Source organism: Ixodes scapularis, unplaced genomic scaffold (assembly GCF_016920785.2).
Source record: "Ixodes scapularis isolate PalLabHiFi unplaced genomic scaffold, ASM1692078v2 PGA_scaffold10__122_contigs__length_95168666, whole genome shotgun sequence".
NCBI lineage: Eukaryota > Metazoa > Arthropoda > Arachnida > Ixodida > Ixodidae > Ixodes > Ixodes scapularis.
The window spans coordinates 49,764,861-49,772,363 of NW_024609836.1; positions in this window are offsets into that span (position 1 = coordinate 49,764,861).

Here is a 7,503-nt window from a genome sequence, read left to right on the forward strand (position 1 = left end):
GGCTCAGGACTGTGAGCCCCACGCTAGTATAAAGCCCCCCCCCCCCCCCCCCCCCACACACACACACACACACACATACAGACACACACCCCACACAAAGCCCTCCGCTCTTTCCACATATGTAGACCGAGCGTTGGAGAGGAGGCGAGTGGAGAGAAGGAAACCACCAATCATATTGAGCAGAGGTATTTGTGGGCGGGGCGTGTCATGCTATTTAACAGATGGATGGAGCATTTCATATCAACAATGTCATAGTGGCAACTTGATATATTCGTACTTTAAAAACCTGACGTTGAAAGTAGCAGATTTATTTATTTATTTATTTACGGCGGCGGGAGGTTACAAAAGTAAATTTGTTGGCACAATGAAATACAATACAGTAATTAATGCACGCACGCTCAGACATTTCAGAAATATGTTATACAATGTTATAACAGTGATACCTATTAGAAAATGGGTAATCAAAAACTAACAAGACATTTTTAAAATCGTTATTACTGGTTATGAAGGCTTTGTCAGCGGAAAGGCGATTCCAATCAGTGCTAGTGCGAGGAACAAAGGAGTTATAACAAGTGTGTGTTTTGTAAGTGGGGACGCCGAATTTGTACTGGTGATCTACGCGGTATGAAACATATAGGTAGGTGGAGTTAGAAGTTCACGGCGTATGGAAGGGTTAATATGGTAAATCTTATGAAATAATATCAGGCGGAATATGCGTCTACGGTTCATTAGTGTGGGTAAACCAAGGCTATTTTTTATTGCAGTAACGCTGGATGTACGATGGTAATTACAGAGTATGAAACGTGCTGCGCGATTTTGAACTGATTCCAATGTTGCCATGAGAGTGTTATGACCGGGGTCCCAGATGGAACATGCATATTCAAGCTTAGTACGTATTAAAGTAGTATATAAGAGGAGTTTTAGTGACACCGGTGACTGTGATAAATTTCCTTTGAGATATCCAAGCATGCATGCGATTGGCGTTGCTAGTTACGTAGTTAGTGTAAGTTTCACAGGAAAGATCAAAAGTTGTGTAAACACCTAAGTATTTGTATGAGGACACAGACTTCAGCGGAGTATCTTCAGTGTACACTCTGAGAAAAAAAAGTGTATTACTACACCCCTTGTCCCATATAATACACCCCAAAACTTCGATTCGACGTACAGCGCCCCTTAATCGAACAGGCGGCCCCAAAGTTTACGGGGGGCTTGATAGCCGTGTTGTACAACTTATTAAGATAGCTGATGAACGTATTATTGACTACAAAAAATACTATCGGAGTTTTCTTGGCCGTACTGCAAAAGCTCCGTGTTTTCTTTCTTTAATCTTTGATACGTACTTTAGCAATTTAATAAGTTATATCGCACCGTTATCAAGCCCCTCGTAAAATTTGGGGCCGTCTGTTCAACTTTAGGGCGCTGTACGTCGAAATGAATTTTTGGGGTGTATTATATGGGACAAAAGGGTGTACGGTGATACCCCTTTTTTTTAGAGTGTAGTAATTCGAACGTATGTTAGTATAACGGGATACTCTCATGGATTTACATCTATTAAGGTTGAGTTGCATCAACCACTTGTCGCATCAGTTAGATACGGAGTTAAGATCAGATTGGAGAACGGGGATGTCGGAGTTATTTGTTATTTCTCTATATATAGTATGCCATCATCAGCAAATAAATTAATATTAGGAGATGCATTCAAACATATCGTTTATATAAATGAGGAAAAGTAGCGGACCTAAAACAGAACCCTGGGGAACTCCAGATGCTACGGAAGAAAGTGAAGAGGTAGTACCATTGGGGGCGCGTGCACAAATTGAGAACGGTTGGTTATAAACAATTCTATCCAGCGTAGCACGTTCGGATCAATGTTGAGTTTACTAAGTTTTAATAGGAATAGCCGGTGTGAAACTTTATCAAAAGCCTCAGAGAAATCGAGATAAACGCAGTCTATCTGGGAGCCACGGTCAAGGACTGAATTAAGCTTATTAGTGAAGAGCAGAAGCTGTGTTTCGCAGGAAAATGATTTGCGGAAGCCGTGCTGAGTGGGGTGAAAAATATAATTCGATTCTAGGAAACATGCGAGGTTAGAATATTCGAAATGTTCGAGTATCTTACGAGGAATGGATGTTAAAGAAATTGTTAAAGAACATTGACCTGCGGAGCTTTAATTGTCAACCGCAATGGCAATAAAACATTCTTCTTTCGGTAATAATAATAATAATAATAATAATAATAATAATAATAATAATAAGGATAATAATAATAATAATTATTCTTTATATTTTGTGCCGACAAAGAACTTTTCAGACTCCACTCTGGTGCACTAAAACACTAAAATACAAATACCGCAAAACCTAAAATGTTAAATACAAATACCACAAAAAAGTCAACATCCATTCACGAAGAAGCAAGGTAAATTCCCGAAGACAGATGAAAATATCCAGGTGATGTCTCATACTGAAGGCCAATTGAATCCGTGACAAAGGGGATACAGGGTACATGCAAGATGGATAACGTTAATACATTCGAGCTGGCCCATGATGGAACATGGAAGTCAACGGATCGTAGTAAACCCATTGACCTGACGTGACCATGAACAACTTTATGAAGAAAAACAAAATCTCTGGACTGCCTCCTCACGGCAAGTTTATATAATGCAAAACGGCGAAGTATAGCGTTTCATAATGATAAAAAGACCTCCTTCCAATACACAAGTCTTATCACCCACTTTTGTACATTTTCGATTTTTGTTGCCTGAACAAGAGATAATGAATTCCAGATTACCGAGCCAAATTCTAACCGTGATCTAACTAGTGACTTAAACAAATGCAACAAACAAGAGCGTGATGAGAACCGCCGATATAACCGAGAAAAAATGCCTAACACTCTTAGCGCAGCATTGAGTTATAGACACGTGTTCTTTGAAAAAAGTGAACTGTCAATACGGACACCAAGATCCCTTACAAAAGATACCCTGGGTATCAAGGCGCCTTCAGGGTTGTAAGAAAAAGAAATGAATTCACGCTTTCTAGATAGTACAATATGTTTAGTTTTCTTGGGATTAAATGACAAGTGGTTTTTGAAGCACCAATTTGAAACATGTTCTATGTCAGCTTGAAGACGAGTGCAATCCAATACTGACATCACACTTAAAAATAGTTCCACATCATCGGCGAAGAGAAGAATTTTTGCGTCACTAACACAGGAAATAATATAATTTATAAACCAAATAAACAAAAGCGGTCCCAGGATGGGGCCCTTGGGCGCGGCCGGATATAGAAACAAACTCGTCGAAGTAGCTTTCTTAAACACGAACAGTGTTTCGACGACCTTTTACATAACTAGAAAACCATGCGCACAGATGTGGGCTCAAACCATGCAGAGCGAGTTTTTGTAGAAGTAAATCATGACTAACACGGTCGAACGCTTTCGACATGTCGAAATAAATGGCATCTTCCTGTCCCCTACTGGACACAATTGGCGCTGAGAAATTTAAAAATGCGCATAAGTTAGATTCTACCGATCTTCCCTTTAAAAATCCGTGCTGAGCTTCAGTTATCATCGAGCTCAGATAAAAGTAAAGACGCTTATGGACTACGTTTTCAAATATTTTTGCAAATCCACATAACAGTGACACCGGCCGGTAATTGTTAACCAATGTAGAATCACCAGATTTAAAAATAGGCACAACTGCGAAGAATTTCCAAAGTTCGGGGAAATAACCCTGTGCAAGAGACAAGTTGAAAATATGCATTAAAACTGGAGCAAAAATAGAACAACAACTTCTTATAATAAAACTAGGCATGCCGTCAATGCCGGTTGAATGTTTGGATTTCAGTTCTTTTATAGCTTCTAAAATGCCTTCAAAATGTCTAAATTGGAGTACGCTTCATCTGTGTGGGATCCCGGCCAACATTGTCTTGTCACTGCATTAGAAAGCATTCAGAATCGAGCAGCTCGATATATCTTATCTAACTATCATCGTACTTCCAGTGTAACATCTATGAAAATAACTCTGTCATTACCTGACTTATCTTCCCGCCGTAAATGTGCTCGTCTCTCCTTATTTCATAAAATCCACCATCACAACTCACTTTTACGCCAGTTCCTCATGCTCGAACCATCTTATCGCTCAGCTCGCCTTGATCATGCTCATAAGGTTGGCATACCAGGTTACAACACTAACGCATTCAGTATGTCCTTCATACCTCGTACGTCAACAGATTGGAACCGCCTTCCCGCTTCAATTGCCTCCATCACTGACGTTTCTCTTTTTAAACAAGCACTTGGTAACAGCACCCTTGGTTGACTGATTTAATTGCCATCATTTTTTTGTGTTCACTCCCCTCTGAAATGTACTATGTACCTTGAGGGTAAATAAATAAATAAATAAATAAATAAATAAATACAAACTGTAAATGTATAGACAAATAATCGGAACAATCAACGTCGACGGAACTAAAAGAGCTGCTCGTGGGAAAAGAAGAATAGCGGGAACTGGAAATACTCAGCAAAACGAGTTGCAATGTCGGCCTGAGAACATTGATAACCATTATCGTCTCGGAGGAAAATATTTGACTTTGTTTCCTTTTTTTCACGGAAATGTGGCTTCGTAAAGCGCCAAATGTTTTTGGGATTTTTCTTTAGGTTACACTCAAAGACATTTCGGTACCGTTGGTTATCTTGTTCGTATAGTTTTCTTACCAGACCGCGATAAATGCTGAACTTCTGATACCACACATCTAATCCTGTCTTTTTTTATACAAACGACGACAGTGAAGCTTCTTTCGTGAGGCAATTTTTAACCCTCTTGAAAACCCGCTAGGGTAATGGGAAGAGCGCCGTAAACCGTTTCGGTATAAAAATATTCATTGCATTCTTGACAATATATGTCAAGGTTTCTGCACCTGAATCAGCTATATGGTTATTTAAGAGATCCGACCAGTCATACTGCTCCATAAATTTGGAAAAGCCTATACTTCGTTTTACCTTATGTCAGAGCGCAGACGATGTTCTGAGCCGCAGGGCGAATCAAACAGCGCAAAAAGCGCAACGTCATGGCGTGCTCTCCGCGCTTGATAGGACTAGCCGGCGGAGCAGCACGCATAGACAGACGGCGGATACCGGCTATTCATATCAACTACAGAGAGCACGCCATGACGTTGTGCCTCTTTCGCTGTTTGATTGGCCCTTCGGCTCATAACATCGGCCGCGCTCGGACCGAAGCTGAAACGAAGTATAGATAATTCACTCGAGAATAGCAATACGCTCTAGAATTTCTATTAATATGAGGCATGCATGACAAGCAGAATTTTGTTTTGAAAGGCGGGTGAAAAGCATCTACTGGCACTAACGGATTCGCAGCCGGAATCGTAGGATCAAGCGGAGCATTTGATAAACACAAATCTAGCACGTTTCCATGACTATTCGCAAGTGAATTATACTGATTAAAAAAATATAAACGAAAGTAACCAAGAGGCTTTCCTAGAAGTCACACTTGATGAACAAGAAGCAACACCGGTTGACCAATGAATTCCGGGCAAGTTAAAATTACCGTAGATCAGAACACGAAATTTAGAAAAGTCAACTTTTTTCTGAACGATTTCAAAATGTTCTACAAATTCTGCATCATCAAAAAGAGGAGGGGAATTATAGTTACCAACTAAAAAGTTAAAACCATCACTGGTGGGTATTTCTATTCAGACACACTCGGCACAAGTTTCCAAATCCTTTCTCCGGGTGCACTGAACTGAAGACTTAACGGCCACCGGAACTCCTCCCCCAAATTTTATGCCCGCGCTAGCATAATCCCTCTCTCCTCGAAACACATCATAGGTTGGAGGAAAATAGCTGCTTTCGGAAATGCCGGCACATAGCCATGTCTCGGTTAAACATATGACGTCAAAACAACTCAGTAAAATATTCGACATGAACTCACTGGACTTGGAACGCAAGCCCCGTGTGTTTTGATAATATGCCTCCGGTGACCTAAGCATTTACAACAGTTTCAGATTCTACCACGTAAGTTCGCGAACTGTCCAGTCTGCCAAAAAATTGATGGAAGATCGATCCCTCCGACCAAAGTTTTGATTTGTTCAAGATTTCGAAATCAGACTGATCACATGCGATATGGAACGATGAATAGGAATGGTATTTCGCTTTTAACTTCGTGACACTAACACATTTACGTTCAAGAAAAGGGGTTATCACATCCTCAATATCCGACGCAGATGCTTTCAGATGTAACCTGGACACAAAGAGCGCCTTCATGGGCGGTTGGCGAGGCACCGCCTGTACCTTCTCAGACTTGGCTGTACCAGTCGATGTCGGTGAACGTCGTTTCCGCATCCCAGGAATGAAGCCGTCTTCGTCGGGCACAGTAGCAGCAGGACGAGCATCGCGTCCAAGACCAGGAACTTGAAAAGCAACAGTGGGAGCATCGCCATCCGCCCAGCTATCGTTAGGCTCGAGTGTTGCACCCTCACCCAAGGATGGCCGCTGTACCGCCGCCACGCTCAATGGAGGCCGTCCAGACGATGACTCAGGTGAACGCACGGCCGCCGCAAAAGATGCGTGAGGTCTATCAGCCAGATGCAGTCGCTCGAGCACTCTCTTGTTCAGCAAGCCGATTTCCGGGCGTAAAAAGGTGTTTTCTGAATTGAGGCTCTTTACCTCAGCCGTCAGGGCTTCCAATTTCGTAGACATGCTGTGCGAGAGACGAACCAGGTCAGCCGTTTCCCAAGGAGCCGACCCATTAGCAGCGCTTTCCGAAGGAGCACTCAATTGCGACACATTCGCCCGGTTACGCCGGTCATCGTCGGTGTCCAGGTTGTCTTTCGATGAAGTTCGGCGACGCCTGGTACACTCGGTGCTTTTATAGGCACTCAAACCGCTTTGCATTAGCACTTCGTATTCTTCCTGGCCTACGCCAATACATTTGCAAGGATATCGTCGATTGCAAGGACCCGAACAAGCCAAAAACTGTTGCTTAGCGTAGAAGCGAACGGAGCACTCAGCGTGCTCCGTTCGCTTCTGCGCAACCTTATAATGTGCTTTAAGTGGTTGTCATTGTCAATGAAACAAGCGCTTCTTCGCATCTCATTTCTGAGGCAGACATGGCAATCTAGTCTCCAAAAACAGTTTTCATACACCCACCTCAGTGACAACGAGTTGACTACACCTGTTTTTCTCGCAATGAACTATGTATGTGTCTGTAATTTTTTATCCGTTTTTTTTAAATAATTAATTACATGCATGAGGAAGTCAGCTTTATGCATATGTCAGGTTTTGTGCATTTCACTTAATGTGCATATATTCATGTGTCCGTATCATATGAGTTTTCTGTTTTATTATTTCACTCAGACGCTAATTAAGATTTCTCCTTTTTATATCATGGCAATTCAAAGTAAATCTGGGCGCCAATGAAAAAGAAAAAGTGACCCTAGTAATCTCATTCACGTAATGGACTAATTAACCGGTTATTCAATCGTGTTAACGTCC